Source organism: Callithrix jacchus, chromosome 14 (genome assembly GCF_049354715.1).
Source record: "Callithrix jacchus isolate 240 chromosome 14, calJac240_pri, whole genome shotgun sequence".
NCBI lineage: Eukaryota > Metazoa > Chordata > Mammalia > Primates > Cebidae > Callithrix > Callithrix jacchus.
In genome coordinates, this window is record NC_133515.1 from 20,686,104 (window position 1) to 20,706,460 (window position 20,357).

At 39.4% G+C, this 20,357-nt stretch overlaps 1 pseudogene; it reads left to right on the forward strand.

Moving 5' to 3' along the window:
- Window positions 1-5,514: 5,514 nt before the first annotated feature.
- LOC128929579 (ADP-ribosylation factor-like protein 5A pseudogene) lies at window positions 5,515-9,809 on the forward strand (annotated as a pseudogene).
- Window positions 9,810-20,357: the final 10,548 nt, after the last annotated feature.

The following is a 20,357-nucleotide window of genomic DNA, read 5'->3' on the forward strand; positions in this document are numbered from 1 at the left end:
TCAATTAACATGTAGTAGAATGGATTTTCCTTTAGCATACAGTTCCTTGAATTTTAATACACTTAGAAACATGTACCCATCAGCACAATCAAGTTTCAGAAAAGCTCTACTTTCTCCCTGACTCCCTCATACTAGTCTGTTATAGCCACATTCTCCTTCCATCCCCAATTCCTGGCAACCATGAACTGTTTTTTTTATCACTATACTTTTGTCCTTTCATGAATATAATGTAAATGGAAATAAACAGTATGAACCTTTTGAGACCAGCTTCTTCCACTCAGCATATTGCCTTTGAAATTTATCCAAATTGCTGCATTTATCGATAATTTGTTCCTTTTTATTGCTAAGTAATATTCATGGTATGGATGTATGACAATTTGTTTGTCCATTCACCAACATTTTGATTTGTTTTCAGTTTTGGGTGATTATGAATAGAGCTACTATAAACATTAATGTACAGGTTTTTGCAGAAATGTAAGTTTTTGTTTCTCTGTGGTAAATATCTAGGAGTAGGATTTTCTGGACTCTACAGTAAGAATGTGTTTAACCTTTTTCTTCTTTCTTTTTTCCTTGTTTTTTTGAGACAAGGCCTCACTCTTTCACCCAGGCTGAAGTGCAGTGGTGTGATCATGGCTCACTGCAGCCTTGAACTCCTAGGCTCAAGAGATCTTCCCATCTCAGCCTCCTAAGTAGCTGGGGCTACAGGCACATGCCACTATGCCTGGCTAATTTTTTATTTTTGTAGACATGAGGTCTTACTATGTTGCTCAGGCTGGTTTGAACTTCTGGCCCTCAAGCAATCCTTCTACCTTGGCCTCCAAAGTGCTGGGATTACAGTCATAAGCCACTGTACCCAGCCATATTTAACTTTTTAAGAAACTGCCAAACTGTTCACCCTGATTATTACCCGGGATAACACCAAGAGATGATCTTTTTCTGGGGATGGCTGCATTTAGTGACCAACTGCTTGAGCAAGGGGCACAAAAAAACCACAAGATGACAAAGACAATCAAAAACCTTTCTGGGCTGGGGGCAGTGGCTCATGCCTGTAATCCCAGCACTTTGAGAAGCTGAGGCAAGTGGATTGCCTGAGCCCAGAAGTTTGAGACAAGCCTGGACAACGTGGCAAGACCCCATCTCAAAAAAAAAAAAAAACTTTCTGATTTTGTTTTAATGGAGGCTTTTTGAATGCTTAACAATATTAGATACCTTTGGATGGGAAACAGCATTGAATACCTTGGCTATCAAACCATTGCTGAATAACTGTTGCAATAAAATTTTTGTACCATGGTAGGGTTGCTAATTGTCCTGAAAACCAAATACATATTAGTTTCTGGGGCCATGCAAGTGTAACTGTGGTTGGCTGATGGACTAAAGTGACAGCACCATCGCCTGAAAAAGTGTCAACAGAGATGGGGCACCACCACTAGCCTGGGAGGGCTCAAAGGTGTACTGTAGTCAGTCTGCCAGGAGAGAATCAGATCAACTTTGGTCAGGAGCCACAAGTGACAGCCTCTGCAGAACAGAGTCCTTCTCTTTTTGCCTTGTCTGCCATGGTGGATATGTGTTCATGGCTGGTGTGATGATGGATCCAGGTAGAGATAGAGTAGCGATCAGGTCATTGCAAGCAGGTTGATTCTGGTTGGTCTCAACAGAGAATAGGCCCTTCCTGTGGACGTTTACATAAGAATCTCCAAAAGTTTAATAAGCAGCTGTAATTTATTTTTACTGTTCATAGCCCTATGAAATGTGTCTTTAATCTGACAGTCTGTAGTTTTCAAAGTGGCAGACCAATGGCTATGCCATTGGCAACACTCTAAGAATTTGTAAACATATAGCAAAATTCATCAAGGGAGGTATTAGCCAAAGCTCTGAGTTGGTCCTTGAGTTCTGTACTTTGCATGGAGGTACTACATCTTTTTGGTTCTGCAAAGCTAACAGTGAGGTTGGAAAGCTACTTCAGTCCAGTGGAAACCAGTAAGATTCAGCCTAGCCATACTAGGCTCAAGATTTAGGAGAATCTTTGTGAATTGAGGGCCCCATCAAGCTAGTAAAATGACTCACATGGATGAGTCAGGGTAAAATTTTCCTTTTTTTTTTTCTTCTTTTTTTTTTTTTGAGAAAGAGTCTTGCTCTGTCACCCAGGCTGGAGTCCAATGGTGGGATCTTGGCTCACTGCAACCTCCACCTCCTGGGTTCAAGCAATTCTCCTAATTCAGCCTCCCAGGTAGCTGGGATTACAGGTGCCTGCCACCACTCCCAGCTAATTTTTTGTATTTTTAGTAGGGACAGCTTTCACTATGTTGGCCAGGCTGATCTCAAACTCGTGACCTCAGATGATCCACCCACTTAGGCCTCCCAAAGTGCTGGGATTACAGGCATGAGCTACTGTGCCTGGCTGCCATTTTCTTCATAGAGCCCATATGCCTAGAGGACCAGGTCAGCTGCATTCTTGAATATACCCTTTTCATTTGACAAGTAAGGTTTTGTGGGCCTTCTTGCATTATCAGTCATAGAGTCTGATTGAGTCACCCTCTGTCACCAGGCTGGAGTGCAGTGATGCAGTCTTGGCTCACTGCAACCTCTGGCTCCCTGGTTCATGCTACTCTCTTGCCTCAGCCTCCAGAGTAGCTGAGATTACAGGCATGGGCCACCATGCCCATGTAATTTTTGTATTTTTAGTAGAGATGGGGTTCACCATGATGGACAGGATGGTCTCAATCTCCTGACCTCGTGATTTGCCCTCCTAGGCCTTCCAAAGTGCTGGGATTATAGGCATAAGCCACCATGCCTGGCGTGTTGTTTCTCTTAAGGAGGAAAATAATTAATTTTTTCCTTCGCTAGTTATAGTAACTGCTGAAATCTTCTAAATATATTTATCATCTTTCATACTTTTAAGTAAAGAATAAATATTTATCAATTAATCGTGAATACTCTGAGATCTTCTGATATTCATAAACCTATAGCAAAGACCTTACTTAGATTTAAGAAAAAATGTCTTCTTTATATTTCACATTCTCTGGACTACAGATAAGTTTAAATTTTAAAGATACATATTACCTTAATGAGCAGAACTATGACCTTTTAAATGAATATGTTTCCTTCCAATTGTAAAAGTAACACAGATTTATTATAGAACATCTGGAAAATCCCAAAATGAAAATGAAAATTTTTTTGTTTGTTTGTTTGAATTTTTTTTTAATTGGATTTTAGGTTTTGGGGTACATGAGCAGAGCATGCAAGACAGTTGCGTAGGAACAGACATGTCAGTGTGCTTTTCTTTCCTTCTCCCCTTCACCCACATATGGTATTTCTCCCCAGGCTATCCCTCCCCACCTCCCCCTCCCACTGGCCCTCCCCTTTTTCCCCCAATAGACCCCAGTGTTTAGTACTCCCCTTTCTGTGTCCATGTGTTCTCATTTTTCATCACCCACCTATGAGTGAGAATATGCGGTGTTTCATTTCTGTTCTTGTGTCAGTTTGCTGAGGATGACGTTCTCCAGATTCATCCATGTCCCTACAAACGACATGAACTCATCATTTCTGATTGCTGCATAATATTCCATGGTGTATATGTGCCACATTTTTCCAATCCAGTCTGTTATCAATGGGCATTTGGGTTGATTCCAGGTCTTTGCTATTGTAAACAGTGCTGCAATGAACATTCGTGTACATGTGTCCTTATAGTAGAACAATTTATAGTCTTTTGGATATATACCCAGTAATGGGATTGCTGGGTCAAATGGAATTTCTATTTCTAAGGCCTTGAGGAATCGCCACACTGTCTTCCACAATGGTTGAACTAATTTACACTCCCACCAACAGTGTAAAAGTGTTCCTTTTTCTCCACATCCTCTCCAGCATCTGTTGTCTCCAGATTTTTTAATGATCGCCATTCTAACTGGCGTGAGATGGTATCTCAATGTGGTTTTGATTTGAATCTCTCTGATAAATAGCTTTTATTACTTTGAGATACGTTCCATCGATACCGAGTTTATTGAGGGTTTTTAGCATAAAGGGCTGTTGAATTTTGTCAAATGCCTTCTCTGCATCAATTGAGATAATCATGTGGTTTTTGTTTTTGGTTCTGTTTATGTGGTGAATTACGTTTATAGACTTGCGTATGTTGAACCAGCCTTGCATCCCCGGGATGAATCCAACTTGATCATGGTGGATAAGCTATTTGATGTGCTGTTGCAATAGGCTTGCCAGTATTTTATTGAAGATTTTTGTGTCTATGTTCATCATGGATATTGGCCTGAAGTTTTCTTTTCTTGTTGAGTGTCTGCTGGGTTTTGGTATCAGGATGATGTTGGTCTCATAAAATGATTTGGGAAGGATTCCCTCTTTTTGGATTATTTGGAATAGTTTCAGAAGGAATGGTACCAGCTCTTCTTTGTGTGTCTGGTAGAATTCTGCTGTGAACCCATCTGGGCCTGGGCTTTTTTTGTGTGGTAGGCTCTTAATTGCTGCCTCGACTTCAGACCTTGTTATTGGTCTATTCATAGTTTTGGCTTCCTCGTGGTTTAGGGTTGGGAGGACACAGGTGTCCAGGAATTGATCCATTTCTTCCAGGTTTACTAGTTTATGTGCATAGAGTTGTTTGTAATAGTGTCTGATGATGGTTTGAATTTCTGTGGGATCTGTGATGATTTCCCCTTTATTGTTTTTTATTGCATCTATTTGGTTATTCTCTCTTTTCTTTTTTACCAGTCTGGCTATTGGTCTGTCTATTTTGTTGATCTTTTCAAAAAACCAGCTCTTGGATTTATTGATTTTTTGAAGGGTTTTTTGTGTCTCTATCTCCTTCAGTTCTGCTCTGATCTTGTTATTTCTTGTCTTCTGCTAGGTTTTGAGTTTTCTTGATCTTGCTCCTCTAGTTCTTTCTCTTTTGATGATAGGTGTCAATTTTGGATCTCTACACTCTTCTCATGTGGGCACACTTATTGCCATATATTTTCCTCTGGGGATGGCTTTAAATGTGTCCCAGAGATTCTGGTATGTTGTGTCTTCGTTCTCGTTGGTTTCGAAGTACTTCTTTATTTCTGCCTTCATTTCATTGTTTATCCAGTCAACATTCAAGAGCCGTTTCCATGAAGCTGTGCGGTTCTGAGTTAGTTTCTGAATTCTGAGTTCTAACTTGATTGCACTATGGGCTGAGAGATTTGTTACGATTCAGTTGTTTTGCATTTGCTGAGGAGTGCTTTACTTCCAATTATGTGGTCAATTTTAGAGTAGGTGTGATGTGGTGCTGAGAAGAATGTATATTCTGTGGATTTGGGGTGGAGAGATCTGTAAATGTCTATTAGGTTTGCTTGTTCCAGGTCTGAGTTCAAGCCCTGGATATCCTTGTTAATTTTCTGTCTAGTTGATCTGTCTAATATTGACAGTGGAGTGTTAAAGTCTCCCACTATTATTGTGTGGGAGTCTAAGTCTCTTTGTAAGTCATTAAGTACTTGCCTTATATATCTGGGTGCTCCTGTATTGGGTCCATATATATTCAGGATCGTTAGCTCTTCTTGTTGTATCGATCCTTTTACCATTATGTAATGTTTCTCTTTGTCTCTTTTGATCTTTGCTGCTTTAAAGTCTATTTTATCAGAGACGAGAATTGCAACTCCTGCTTTTTTTTGCTCTCCATTTGCTTGGTAAATCTTCCTCCATCCCTTTATTTTGAGCCTTTGTGTATCCTTACATGTGAGATGTGTTTCCTGGATCCAGCACACTGATGGGTTTTGGCCTTTTATCCAGTTTGCCAGTCTGTGTCTTTTGATTTGTCTTTTGATTGTAAATGGCATTTAGCCCATTTACATTTAGGGTTAATATTTTTATGTGTGAATTTGATACTGCCATTTTGATGCTAGCTGGCTGTTTTGCCCATTAGTTGATGCAGATTCTTCATTTTGTTGATGCTCTTTAGCATGTGGTATGTTTTTGGAATGGCTGGTACTGGTTATTCCTTTCTATGTGTAGTGCCTCTTTTAGGAGCTCTTGTAAAGCAGGCCTGGTGGTGACAAAATCTCGGAGTACTTGCTTGTTCACAAAGGATTGTATTTTTTCTTCACTTATGAAGCTCAGTTTGGCTGGATATGAAATTCTGGGTTGAAAGTTCTTTTCTTTAAGGATGTTGAATATTGGCCCCCACTCTCTTCTGGCTTGTAGAGTTTCTGCCGAGAGATCTGCTGTGAGTCTGATGGGCTTCCCTTTGTGGGTGACCCAACCTTTCTTTCTGCCTGCCCTTATCATTTTCTTCTTCATTTCAATCCTGGTGAATCTGATGATTATGTGCCTTGGGGTTGCTCTTCTTGCGGAATATCTTTGTGGTGTTCTCTGTATTTCCTGGACTTGAATATTGGCCTGCCTTGCTAGGTTGGGGAAGTTTTGCTGGATAATATCCTGAAGAGTATTTTCCAGCTTGGATTCATTCTCTTCGTCACATTCTGGTACACCTATCACACATAGGTTAGGTCTCTTCACATAGTCCCACATTTCTTTGAGACTTTGTTCATTCCTTTTTGCGTTTTTTTTCTCTAATCTTGGCTTCTCACTTTATTTCATTGAGTTGATCTTCAACTTCTGATATTCTTTCTTCTGCTTGGTCAATTCAGCTGTTGAAACTTGTGCGTGCTTTGTGAAGTTCTCATGTTTTGTTTTTCAGCGCCTTCAATTCATTCATATTCATCTCTAAGTTGTCCATTCTTGATATCATTTCCTCATATCTTTTTTCAAGGGTCTTAGTTTCTTTGAGTTGATTTAGAACATGTTCTTTTAGCTCACAGAAGTTTCTCATTACCCGCCTTCTGAATTCTGATTCTGTCATTTCATCACACTCATTCTCCATCCAGTTTTGTTCCCTTGCTGGTGAGGAGTTTTGGTCCTTTGTAGGAGGCGAGGTGTTCTGGTTTCGGGTGTTTTCCTCCTTTTTGCGCTGGTTTCTTCCCATCTTTGTGGATTTATCCACCTGTCTTCTGAGTGGTTGCTGATTTTCCGATAGGGTCTCTGAGTGGATGTCCAGATTGTTGATGATGATGTATTTCTGTTTCTTAGTTTTCCTTCTAAGAATCTGGCCCCACTGCTGTAGGCCTGCTGGGGTGCACTCCAGGCCCTGCTTGCCTGGGGAACTCCTGCAGCAGCTGCAGAACCGTGAGGGTTGCTACCTGATTCTTCTTCTGCTATCTTTGTCCCAGAATGATGCCCACCAATTGTCAGTCTGATCAGTCTTTTGTGAGGCGACTCTTTGGATATACGGGGGTCAGGAAGCTGCTTGAGGAGACAGTCTGTACTTTATAGGAGCTCTAGTGCTGAGCTGTGAGCTCCATTGTTCATTCAGGGCTGCTAGGCAGGTATGTTTAAGTCTGCTGCAGCAGAACTCATAAAGCCCCCTTTTTTTTCCTGTAGGTGCTCTGTCCCGGGGAGTTAGGGCTTTATTTATGAGTGTCTGTTGCACTTTCCTGCCCAGCAAGGAGGCAGTTTAGTCACTGCCTGCCTGTAGTGGCTATCATGAGCTGCCGTGGGCTCTACCCTGCTGCCTTGGACTCTGCCCTGCTGTTGTGGGCTCTACCCTGCTGCTATGTAATTCCCTGTAGCCCTGTTTATATGGGTGTGGTTTGGCGGACTCTCTCTCTTATGGCGGGTTGCCTCAGCAATGGCAAGCTGCATCAGCAATGGCAGCATACCTCTGTAGGGGTCACGTGCCTCAGTAGTGGCGGATGCCCCTCCTCCACTGAGCTGCACTGTCCTGGGTTCAGCTGTGCTTGCTGTGAAACTCTCAACCCCGAACATTTCCAATTGCTGTTTTGTTTGTTATTGTGGGGGTGGGACCCTCCGAGCCTGATCACCTGGCTCCCTGCCTCAGAGCCCCCGCCCCCCCTTTTTTTTTAAGTTGAACAGTTGACTGTCTCCCAGGCATTCCATCACCTGCTGCAAGGGCACTGGGATCTGTGTGATTTTCTGTGCAGTGACCCACTGTGCCGGCTCAAACCACGTTGCTGCCTGGGAATCTCCTGGACTGGCTTTCTGTTTAAGTCCCGTTTAATCAGATTAATGTGCTAATCTCCCTTCCGAAATCTCCAATTGCCAGTTTAACAAGGCAACCAAACCAGTGTATTTTGTATGGAGTGTTGCTGTGCTGTGGCCTCAGCCCAAACTCCCGCGCTGGTGGCCCGTGGGGTCTTACACCTGGGAATCTAGCCTGTAGACAATAAAGATCCGTATGGAAATGTGGTATCCACTCACCCTCTGCAGATTAACTGGGAGCTGCAATCCTGAGTTGGTCCTACAGTGCCATCTTCCTCCTTCCCCCCTTTACCAATTTTCTATGAATGAAATTGTACACACATCTCCTGCAATAGGAAGTAACATAAAAGAGATAGTGATTAATAATAACACGTTTTCTAATATGGGATATTGGTGGCCAAGAATCTCTTCGTTCTTCCTGGAACACTTATTATACTAACACAGAGTTTGTAATAGTTGTTGCGGACAGTACAGAAAGAGAGAGGATTTCTCTAACTAGAGAACTCTATAAAATGTTAGCACATGAGGATGTAAGAAAAGCTGGATTGCTGATTTTTGCTAATAAAGAAGATGTTAAAGAATGCCTGACTGTAGCAGAAATCTCCCAGTTTTTGAAGCTAACTTCTATTAAAGATCACCAGTGGCATATCCAGGTATGCTGTGCTCTAACTGGTGAGGGATTGTTCCAAGGACTTGAATGGATGATGTCACAACTTAAGATTAGATGATTTCTACTGACCTCTTCCCATAGACTTTGTATAAATGAAGTGCTGGACTTTACCTGAAAGCTGCAAAAATTAATGGTTTAGATATATTTATAATAAACTGATTTAAACTTTTTCTATAAGAAGAAAAATTAAGACCACTTGTTTGAAAACAAAGATGAAGTCTTACCTTGCAATTTGCTTTCTCATTAGTTTTTTCCAAAGTAAGTTTTAAAGCTGTGATTGACATTTTTCTCATAATGAATCCTCTCAGGACATTGTGTAGCCTGTGGGAGACATAAAGGGAGAGGAAGACATTTTGAATTTTAAGAGCTTTATTATCAGTATAACCCTCCCTAGTTGAATGTTGTTTTCTTCTTGTTCCATTAAGTCAAAATACAAATCACAGATACTCAGTTTCCAATACTTTAAAATGTAACGTTACTTATAAAAAGTATTTTGCTTAAGGTTGTGTGTGTGTTGTGTATATACCTCAAGTTCAAGTTGATGGCTTTGATTTGTGTTCTAAAGAAACACAAATAACACAAATATTAATAATATCCTTATAACCATAATGAGATAAATATCGGCATTAGTGTTAAGTGCCATTTTATACTTTCTCCCTGTGTTCTCTGTATTGTACTAATCAACCTCCAAAATCAATGAGCTGCTTGTTAAAAAAAAAAAAGAAGGAAAAAGCATGACATTGTGTATTGATTTTTTGTTGACTAAAATCACACAGGTGGAAACATGTAATTCAGCAGAGTGGTATAGCTATCGAATTCTTGGCTTAGTATTACTAATGGGCAGGATTGTACCGTGAGCAACTATCAGATTATTCCTTTCAGTGGTTCTTAGGGCATCTAAATTATTGAATAAATTATTCATTAATCAGTGAATCATAAATTATGATTAAAATGATCAAATGAATTCTCAGCATTAATTGAAAACTGTTGTGTTGTGTGAAACATGTCTACCCGGGAAAGTAACACTCTATAAATACTGTTAAACAGTTTAGCTATACTATTTTCAAATATTCTATTGTATGTCAAGCGGTTAAAATGAATTTCAGAGTAAAAGTTAGATGTGTTTCTGAGCAACATTGATAATTTCTTATTTTGGTACTTGAAATATAGTGTGAGATTTTTTTATTTCTAAATTTTTTTGTGTCTTCTATTACATAAATGCATTGTTTGACAGTTATAAAATGCAAGTGTCTTCTGAGTGATCTTAAAAATTTGGCTTAAAAATTCATTGATACAATGTATTATTTGTACTACGAAGTAACTTGATCCAAAACACCTTTTATGTTAGCTTAGAGTATCTTTTTCACTGTCCAAAAGTCAAAGGTATTTCTGTCAGTACTGTAAACAAACTTGTCCTAAACGTGTTAAAACATATTCTTGGATACTCTATTTGTTTATCTTACATGCCTTGAAAATCTGAAGGTTAATCCAAACCCACATGTTTTAGCATACTTAAGAAAAAAACTACTTTTAATATCACCCTTTTAAACTTTATGAAGATTTTGGTGAGGAATAATAGTATATACTTTAAGTGTTGTTAATACTTAGAAAGTTTCTTTCTATAAAATGGGAAATACTCAGTATCTAAATCCAGGTCAGGCATGGGAGAGCAGTATTTAACATGGGAGGTTTTGTGTTTTTATATTTATAATGTTCAAAATGCAAGCATAATTTAATCTTTGTCCACCTGGTTTTATAAAAGTAAATCTTAAATTACCAAGCTTTTCTCATGTTCACATACTTTCTCAAATCTCTATAAAGGATTATTTATCTATTAAAAATCCCCTTAACCCAAATCTGTATTATGGTTCCACCAGGTAAATATTCTGGTGGAAATTTTTCAGAAAATCCAGAAAATCCACATCTTTTATCCTTTTTATTTTTTAATTTGAATAATCATGTGCTTAGTCCTTTGAATTGCTGCCACATCAGTTTAATGCGATATCAGCACATTCCCTTGTCATCAAGGTATTGGCTCAAATTTATTCATAATTGGCTGTTTAAAGCATGTACTAACTTGTTACAGTTGGTTCAATGTCGTGGATTATTGACAAGATGTCGTGAGAAGATGTGGAATTTTATACTACATTTATAAAACTTGATTTTTTCTCTGCCCTTCAAGGTGAGCATTAAAAATAAGGTGGGATCTGTGTACTTGTACATAAAACCAAAATTATAGTTGGGAAAAATAAATGTATAGATGAAAATGTTGTATTTCTTGGACACTTTTTCATTCCTTTTTACCCTTTTTTCCCTAATCTTGCCTTCTCATTTTATTTCATTGAGTTGATCTTCGACCTCTGATATCCTTTCTTCTGCTTAGTTAGTTTGGCTGTTGAAACTTGTGTATGCTTCGCGAAGTTCTTGTGTTGTGTTTTTCAGCTCCATCAATTCACTTATATTCCTCTCTAGTTGTTTATTCTCGTTAGCCTTCTCTGTATCTATTGAGATAAACATGTGGTTTTTGTCTTTGGTTCTGTTTATGTGGTGTTCTCAGCCACCAGAGTAGCTGGGACTATAGGTGTGCACCACCACACCCAGCTAATTTTTTGTATTTTAGTAGAGACAAGGTTTCACCATGTTAGCCTGACTGGTCTCTAACTCCTGGCCTCAAGTTGATCTGCCAGCCCTGGCCTCCCAAAGTGTTGAGATTACAGGCATGAGCCACCACACCTGCCTGGTGTGAAGATATTAATCGTGTGCTGAAAACATGGTGGCCCTAATTTTTGGTCAGAACTAAGTGGCAGAATTAAAAATTTTTTACTATTTTTGCTTTTTCCCACTAGTTATAAGTAAATTACTTTTTATAACAATGTTATCAAGAAGTGTTTAACATAATTAATTTGAAACGTTTCAATACTTAGATACTAAAGCAAGAACTTTAGTCTTTTCTGTCTCTGTCTCCTCTCTCCTTTTCTTCTTGCCCTGTGGATTACCATGTGGACCTTGGTGCTGAATTTCTGTGTTGCAATGTTTACCTGTCTGGATGTCTTCTCTTGCTGGTTTCATAGCAACAGGGTGAGGTCAAAATTAATTGGATGTTTTTGGGGACTTTCTAATTCCTAGTTATATCTCATTATTTCTTTAGTCACCTCTTATGATTGGAGAGAATGTGTGGGGAATTGAGAGAGCAATGAATGATGTTCAGGTCAAGTAGTAATGTGGCTGAGATCTAGTCACAGTGCCTTTAATTTGTATAGTGCTTTGCCTCACTCACATGTTCTTACATATCCACCTGAAGACATGACAGCATGGGCCTTGGAGGCAGCAAAGCATGGAATACTCAGAGGAATTCTAAGTGGAATGGCATCCAAACTTGGAAGCAGTACACATAGCAGATGTCGTTGATGGAAGATCCAGGCAAGGAGAATGTCTCGTTCCTCCTCATCACCACTTTCCAGTGTTTATAAATGAGACTCACGGGCATGTAAAGATTCAGCTTGCCTGGTGAGCTGATCAGTGTCCATTCTTACAGTTTTAGGCATTGCCATCCGTACATTTTCTCTATTTTGACCTGTTGCAATAGACCCAGGAGTGCTGTGACGTGGAAGAGGTGGAATTATCCACACAGAAGGTAGAGAAGCTTGAGGTGATGGTTTAGGGCAGGGGTCCCAAGCCTTTTTGGCACCAGGGACCAGTTTCATGGAAGACAATTTTTCTCTGGACGGAGGGAGGAGGGAGGTGCAGGGAGATGGTTTTGAGATGATTGAAGCACATTATATTTATTGTGCACTTTATTTCTATTATTATTACATCAGAATATATAATGAAATAATTACACAACTTACTATAATGTTGAATCAGTGTGAAGCCTCTGCTTGTTTTTCTGCAACTAGACAGTCCCATCTGGGGGTGATGGGAGACAGTGACAGACCATCAGGCATTAGATTCTCATAAGGAGCATGATCCTAGATCCTTCACATGCACCGTTCACAATAGGGTTTGTGCTCCTATGAGAATGTAATGGCACTGCTGATCTGACAGGATGTGGAGCTCAGATAGTAATATGAGCAATGGAGAGAGGCTGTAAATACAGATGAAACTTCCCTCACTCACCTGCTGCCTACTTGTTGCTGGGCGTCCCAGTTCCTAACAGGCCATGGACCAGTGCGGGTCACATCTCTCATCTCCCTCCTCCTATTAGAATTCATGACATTTAATATGTATCTTTTGGTTTGCATGTCTTCTTGAACAATGAATATTTTTATTTTGAGTGTTTTTAAAATTTATATAAATTACATTGAGTTAGGTTTAGTCGTTTGTCAGGTTAGTCACTTGTTTACTTTTTTTCTAAACACAATATTTTAAAGATAACTGCATGCCAGTATGTATATGTCTGTTGTTTTTAACAAATTGCTTTTTAATATCCCAAGATGTGCATCTACCACATTTTTACCTATTTATTTTCCTAGCAGTGGGAACCCAGACAACCTTCAACTTCCATCCAGCACAAATAAGGCTGCAAAGAACATGAACATGAATATTTTTATACATGTTGTCTTGTGGAACTGCTTATGCATGTTTTTGGAATACCTTGTTACAGGTGGAATTACTGGATCAAAGAATGTTTGTTTACTTATTTTGATGAAGCATTGCCAGAGTGCTCTTCTGAATTGCTGCACTTGTCTATGGTTCATTGTCAGGTTATTACCTGGCTTCCTAACTTTCGCTTGTTTAACAGATATAAAGTTATAGCCATTATTTTCATTTGTATTTACTCTTATTCACGATTTTGAGCATCTTTTCAAAGGCTTGTTCACTTTTGGGGTTTTGTCTTCTGAAAATTGCCTTCCACTAAGTCTTCCTTGCCCATTTTTCTGGATTATTATATTTTCCTTACTGATTTGAGAATTTCTTGTGCATTCCAAATATTCTCCTTTTTTGATTTTAGACATCACAAATAACTTTTTCCATTCTGTCATCTATGAACATTTTTCATGGTGCTTGTTGCTAAACAGAAAATTTTAATATTGATATATTTGTTAAGTATTTTTGTATCATGTTTTATGTTTTTGAGGTTTTGAACATGTTTTAAATCAACGTAAAGAAACTAAGAACCTTGAAAGAAGATTTGAGGAAATGATAACAAGAATGGATACCTTAGAGGGGAATATGAATGAATTAAAGGAGCTGAAAAACACAATACGAGAACTTCCTGAAGTATGCACAAGTTTCAATAGCCGAATTGATCAAGCAGAAGAAAGAATATCTGAAGTCGAGGATCAACTCAATGAAATAAAACGAGAAGCCAAGATCAGAGAAAAAAGCACAAAAAGGAATGAACAAAGTCTCCAAGAAATGTGGGACTATGTGAAGAGACCTAACCTACGTTTGATAGGCGTACCAGAATGTGATGAAGAGAATGAATCCAAGCTGGAAAATACTCTGCAGGACATTATCCAGGAAAATTTCCCCCACCTAGCAAGACAGGCCAACACTCAAATGCAGGAAATACAGAGAACACCACAGAGATATTCCACAAGAAGAGCAACCCCAAGGCACATAATCGTCAGATTCAACAAGGTTGAAATAAAGGAGAAAATACTAAGGGCAGCCAGAGAGAAAGGTCGGGTCACCCACAAAGGGAAGCCCGTCAGACTCACAGCAGATCTCTCGGCAGAAACTCTACAAGCCAGAAGAGAGTGGGGGCCAATATTCAACATCCTTAAAGAAAAGAACTGTCAACCCAGAATTTCATATCCAGCCAAACTGAGCTTCAGAAGTGAAGGAAAAATAAATCCTTTGCGAACAAGCAAGCACTCAGAGATTTTGTCACCACCAGCCCTGCTTTACAAGAGCTCCTGAAAGAGGCACTACACATAGAAAGGAACAACCAGTACCAGCCATTCCAAAATCACACTAAATGCTAAAGAGCATCAACATAATGAAGAATCTACAACAACTAACGGGCAAAACAGCCAGCTAGCATCAAAATGGCAGTGTCAAATTCACACATAACCATATTAACCCTAAATGTAAATGGACTAAATGCACCAATCAAAAGACACAGACTGGCAAATTGGATAAAAAGCCAAAACCCAGCAGTGTGCTGTATCCAGGAAACCGATCTCACATGCAAGGATACACAAAGGCTCAAAATAAAGGGATGGAGGAAGATTTACCAAGCAAATGGAGAGCAAAAGAAAGCAGGCGTTGCAATTCTCATCTCTGATAAAATAGACTTTAAAGCAACAAAGATCAAAAGAGACAAAGAAGGCCATTACGTAATGGTAAAAGGATTGATACAACAAGAAGAGCTAACGATCCTAAACATATCTGGACCCAATACAGGAGCACCCAGATACATAAGGCAAGTTCTTAACGACTTACAAAGAGACTTAGACTCCCACACAATAATAGCAGGAGACTTTAACACTCCACTGTCAATATTAGAAAGATCAACCAGACAGAAAATCAACAAGGATATCCAGGGCTTGAACTCAGACCTGGAGCAAGCAAACCTGATAGACATTTACAGAACTCTCCACCCCAAATCCACAAAATATACATTCTTCTCAGCACCACATCATACCTACTCTAAAATTGACCACATAATTGGAAGTAAAGCACTGCTCAGCAAATGTAAAACAACTGAAATCATAACAAACAGCCTCTCAGACCATAGTGCAATCAAGTTAGAACTCAGAATTCGGAAACCAACCCAGAACCGCACAGCTTCATGGAAACTGAACAACTGGCTCCTGAATGTTGACTGGATAAACAACGAAATGAAGTCAGAAATAAAGAAGTTCTTCGAAACCAATGAGAACGAAGACACAAGATGCCAGAACCTCTGGGACACATTTAAAGCAGTCTCTAGAGGAAAGTATATAACAATAAGTGCCCATATGAGAAGAATGGAGAGATCCAAAATTGACACCCTATCATCAAAATTGAAAGAGCTAGAGGAGCAAGATCAAAAAAACTCAAAACCCAGCAGAAGACAAGAAATAACTAAGATCAGAGCTGAACTGAAGGAGATTGAGACACGAAAAACCCTCCAAAAAATCAATAAATCCAAGAGCTGGTTTTTTGAAAAGATCAACAAAATAGACAGACCGCTAGCCAGACTGATTAAAAAGAAAAGAGAGAACAACCAAATAGATGCAATAAAAAATGATAAAGGGGAAATCACCACAGATTCCACAGAAATTCAAACCATCATCAGAGAATATTACAAACAACTCTATGCACATAAACTAGTAAACCTGGAAGAAATGGACAAATTCCTGGACTCCTGTGTCCTCCCAAGCCTAAACCAGGAGGAAGCCAAAACTATGAATAGACCAATAACAAGGGCAGAAGTCGAGGCAGCAATTAAGAACCTACCACACAAAAAAAGCCCAGGTCCAGATGGGTTCACAGCCGAATTCTACCAGACACACAAAGAGGAGCTGGTACCATTCCTTCTGAAACTATTCCAAATAATCCAAAAAGAAGGAATCCTACCCAAATCATTCTACGAGACCAATATCATCCTGATACCAAAACCCGGCAGAGACCCAACAAGAAAAGAAAACTTCAGGCCAATATCCATGATGAACATAGATGCAAAAATCATCAATAAAATATTGGCAAGCCGATTGCAACAGCAAATCAAAAAACTTATTCATCATGATCAAGTAGGATTTATCCCGGGGATGCAAGGCTGGTTCAACATACGCAAGTCTATCAACGTAATTCATCACATAAACAGAACCAAAAACAAAAACCACATGATTATCTCAATTGATGCAGAGAAGGCATTTGACAAAATTCAACAGCCCTTTATGCTAAAAACCCTCAATAAACTCGGTATCGATGGAACGTATCTCAAAGTAATAAAAGCTATTTATGACAAACCAACAGCCAATATCATACTGAATGGGCAAAAACTGGAAGCATTCCCTTTGAAATCCGGCACTAGACAAGGATGCCCTCTGTCACTCCTATTCAATATAGTACTGGAAGTTCTAGCCAGAGCAATCAGGCAAGAAAAAGAAATAAAGGGTATTCAAATAGGAAAGGTGGAAGCCAAACTGTCTCTATTTGCAGACGACATGATAATATACCTGGAAGACCCCATCACCTCAGCCCCAAAACTCCTGAAACTGATAAGCAACTTCAGCAAAGTCTCAGGATATAAAATCAATGTGCAAAAATCACAAGCCTTCCTCTACACCAATAACAGACTAAAAGAGAGCCAAATCAAGAACGAACTGCCATTCGCAATTGCTACAAAAAGAATAAAATACCTTGGAATACAACTCACAAGGAATGTAAGGGACCTCTTCAGGGAAAACTACAAACCACTGCTCAACGAAATCAGAGAGGACACAAACAGATGGAGAAACATTCCATGTTCATGGTTAGGAAGAATTAATATCGTGAAAATGGCTATACTGCCCAAAGTAATTTACAGAATCAACGCTATCCCCATCAAGCTGCCATTGACTTTCTTCACAGAACTGGAAAAAACCACCTTGAACTTCATATGGAACCAAAAGAGAGCCCGCATAGCCAAGTCAATTCTAAGCAAAAAGAACACAGCGGGGGGCATCACACTACCGGATTTCAAACTATACTATAAGGCTACAGTAATCAAAACAGCATGGTACTGGTACCAAAACAGAGATATAGATCAATGGAACAGAACAGAGGCATCAGAGGCAACACAACATAGCTATAATCATACAATCTTTGATAAACCTGACAAAAACAAGCAATGGGGAAAGGATTCCCTTTTCAACAAATGGTGTTGGGAAAACTGGCTAGCCATGTGTAGAAAGCAGAAACCGAACCCCTTCCTGACACCTTACACCAAAATTAACTCCAGATGGATTAAAGACTTAAACATAAGACCCGGCACCATAAAAACCCTAGAAGGAAGTCTAGGCAAAACTATCCAGGACATAGGAGTAGGCAAGGACTTCATGACCAAAACACCAAAAGCATTGGCAACAAAAGCCAAAATAGACAAATGGGACCTAATCAAACTCCACAGCTTCTGCACGGCAAAAGAATCAGTCTCTAGTGTGAATCGGCAACCAACAGAATGGGAAAAAATTTTTGCAGTTTACCCATCTGACAAAGGGCTGATATCCAGAATTTACAAAGATTTACAGGAAAAAAACAAACAAGCCCATTCAAAAGTGGTCAAAGGATATGAACAGATACTTTACGAAAGAAGACTTATATGAGGCCAACAATCATATGAAAAAATGCTCATCGTCACTGGTCATCAGAGAGATGCAAATCAAAACCACATTGAGATACCATCTGACACCAGTTAGAATGGCGATCATTAAAAAATCTGGAGACAACAGATGCTGGAGAGGATGTGGAGAAAAAGGAACACTTTTACACTGTTGGTTGGAGTGTAAATTAGTCCAACCATTGTGGAAGACGGTGTGGCGATTCCTCAAGGCCTTAGAAATAGAAATCCCATTTGACCCAGCAATCCCATTACTGGGTATATATCCAAAGGACTATAAATCGTTCTACTACAAGGACACACGCACACGAATGTTCATTGCAGCACTGTTTACAATAGCAAAGACCTGGAATCAACCAAAATGCCCATCGATGATAGACTGGATTGGGAAAATGTGGCACATATACACCATGGAATATTATGCAGCAATCAGAAATGATGAGTTCGTGTCGTTTATAGGGACATGGATGAATCTGGAGAACATCATTCTCAGCAAACTGACACAAGAACAGAAAATGAAACACCGTATATTCTCACTCACAGGCGGGTAATGAAAAATGAGAACACATGGACACAGAGAGATGAGTACTAAACTCTGGGGTCTATAGGGGGGAAAGGGGAGGGCCAGTGGGAGGGGGAGGTGGGGAGGGATTGCCAGGGGAGAAATACCAAATGTGGGTGAAGGGGAGAAACCAAACAAAACACACTGCCATGTGTGTACCTATTCAACTGTATTGCACGCTCTGCACACGTACCCCAAAACCTAAAGTGCAATTAAAAGAAAAACAAAAAAACGTCTTTGTCATTAGGTCACAAAAATAGATTACCATCCTTTTGAATAGAATACACTCTTTTTTTTTTCCTTGAAATGGAGTCTTACTCTGTCACCCAGGTTGGAGTACAGTGCTGCCATCTCAGCTCATGGCACCCTGTGCCTCCTGGGTTCAAGTGATTCTCCTGCTTCATCCTCCCGAGTAGCCTGAGATTACAGGTGCATGCCACCATGCCTGGCTAATTTTTGTATTTTTAGTAGAGATGAAGTTTCCCCATGTTGGACAGGCTGGTCGTGAACTCCTAACCTCAAGTGATCCACCCGCCTCAGCCTCCCAAATTGCTGGGATTACAGGCATGAACCACCATGCCTGGCTGAATGGAATACACTCTTATCCCTACACTTTTACCTCTCACATTTAGTCTTTACCCAGATTCCACCTTTGTGTGAGTCAATAGATGAAATTTAGGCTTATTTTTTTCATATGTTAAGCCAATTTTTCCTAAATGATCTATTAGCCACCAGTGCTTTCCCCACTAATCTGAGATGTCTACTTTATCATATACAAAGTGTCCATGTATTCAACCTCCAGTCTCTGGGCTTTCTGTTCTGTTCTGTTCCCGCAGACTGGGTGTCCACTCTGGTGACATGCCACCTGGTGGCATTCCTCCTGCTCCGGGGCCGTCCTGCCATCTGGCAGAGTAGATCCCATAACTGCTGGTTTTTCAGGTTGGCTTGGTTGTTGTGAGCCTTTCATTCCTTCCTGTACATTTTACATTGAAATTTCTTAAACTTGACTGGGGTGGTGCTGAATTTTAGAAATTGTATTAGTAGATATAGTTCTTTTTCTAGTGTTTCAAATTAATTACCATATTTAGAATTTCTCTTTGGCTTTTTCTTAACCATACAGATTTTTCTCTTTTTTTTTAGAAAGAAAGGAAGAAAAAGAAAGAAAAGAAGAAAGAAAAAGAGAGAGAAAGAAAGAAAAAAGAATAAAAGAGAGAAAGAAAGAGGAAAAGAAAGAAGGACAGAGAATGGGAATCTTGCTCTATTTCCCAGGCTAGAATGCAGTCTAAAAATGGGTATTAAAAACCTCTTTTATGGAAATAAATGTGCTTAACAATGGAGACAGGAAGGAATAAGGGAGGAAAAAAACAAGCAGCCAACCAATATTTCATTTAAACCTGTGAAATGCTATGCAATTGCTGAGGAGTGATCTACTTCCAATTTTGTGGTCACCATTAGAATAGGTGTGATGTGATACTGAGAAAAATGAATGTTTTGTGGATTTGGGATGGAGAGTTCTGTAAATGTTTATTAAATTTACTTTTTTCAGGTCTGAGTTCAAGTCCTGGATATCCTTGTTAATTTTCTGTGTTGCTGATCTGTCTAATATTGACAATGTAGTGTTAAAGTCTCCCACTGTTATTATGTGGGAGTCTAAGTCTCTTTGTAAGTCATTAAGAACTTGCCTTATGTATCTGGGTGCTCCTGTATTGGGTACATATATATTTAGGATTGTTAGCTCTTCTTGTTGCATTGATCCTTTTACCATTGTGTAATGTCCTTCTTTGTCTCTTTTGGTCTATGTTGTTTTAAAGTCTATTTTGTCAGAGACGAGAATTGCAACTCTTGCTTTTATTTCT